Source organism: Penaeus monodon, chromosome 28, assembly GCF_015228065.2.
Source record: "Penaeus monodon isolate SGIC_2016 chromosome 28, NSTDA_Pmon_1, whole genome shotgun sequence".
Lineage (NCBI taxonomy): Eukaryota > Metazoa > Arthropoda > Malacostraca > Decapoda > Penaeidae > Penaeus > Penaeus monodon.
Genome location: NC_051413.1, coordinates 39,464,050 through 39,465,273, shown reverse-complemented (window position 1 = coordinate 39,465,273; position 1,224 = coordinate 39,464,050).

The following is a 1,224-nucleotide window of genomic DNA, read 5'->3' as shown; positions in this document are numbered from 1 at the left end:
GGGTGTTTTTTTTGTGTGGTTCACGTCTATGAAAACATTTTTCCCCAACACGAACATTCACCAGCAAGGCGCCCTTTTCATCCAGGTCGTGCCCCAAGTCAGGTGGTTCCGCGGGCACCTGAGCGGCGCGTCGGCGGCCGCGCTGCCGTCCTTCGTGGAGAGCTGGATCTGATCGTGCGAGACAGCGACCACTACGGCGCGCTGCTGCCTTGGCTGTCCGAGCTCGCCACGCGGCTCCCCTCGGCTGCAGGTGCTTGTGGGTGTCTCTTTTCCATTGTTTTTCTTCGTTTTTATTCATAATTAGTATCACTATCAATATCATTCTGCATCGGGTGAAGCAAAAACATCCAAATCTTGCTTTTAAGAGATTTCTTCCAAGCCCTATCGCTCGAATTCTAAAAAAAAAAAAATCACACTGCCACAGGGCTGCACGTGGGGGCCCTGAATAGACGAACGGCTGCTGCAGCCGCTGCCGGAGCCCTGCCACAGGTGATCCTAACCCTTGACGGCGTGTCTGAGGCCACGGTCGAGTGGGGGGGTCGGGTCACCCGCGCGCTCCGGCCCCGCAGAGGGTACATTTTGTCACCTGTGTTTTGGTGTCGAAGAAAACTTAGATTTATCATAGACAATAAAAAGAAACTTTCAGTTATAGTTATGTTAATGTTTACACTATGATCTGCATTATACAAATTATATTTTTAGTTTAATGATAGCAATCACTGCTTTACGCTTAGTAGAGTAATAGTATTATTTGTATTAAATATGAGAATGGTAATGGACTTGCAAAAGGGCAGCTGAGGAAAATTCAGGCAACTCTAGTTTTGGATATTTTAATCCTTTTCTGTTTACTAATTACAATAATGGTAATAACTGTAGCTTTTTATACCCCATACTAATAACCTTGATATCAAAACCCCATACATGCTTACACGACAAACAAAAGGGAAAGAAAAATACAATTTTCCTCCTCCCGGTACTTGGAACCTGGTGTTTCCCGGCCTTTTGCAGCACACAGACGCCTTCGCCCAACTCCTGGGGAAGCCCTTGGCCGCGAGGGCGTAGTGTAGAGGAAAAGCCGTGCTCTCCTCTCCCGCCGCCCCCACGAGGGCAAGCCGCGGCTTCAAAGACCTCGTGCGCGGCAGTTACGATGCAAATTTTCTGCGTGAGTTTTGATCTTTAGATTCTGTTTTTAATGTGGAGGAAGGGTGGGGAGCATAGGATGCG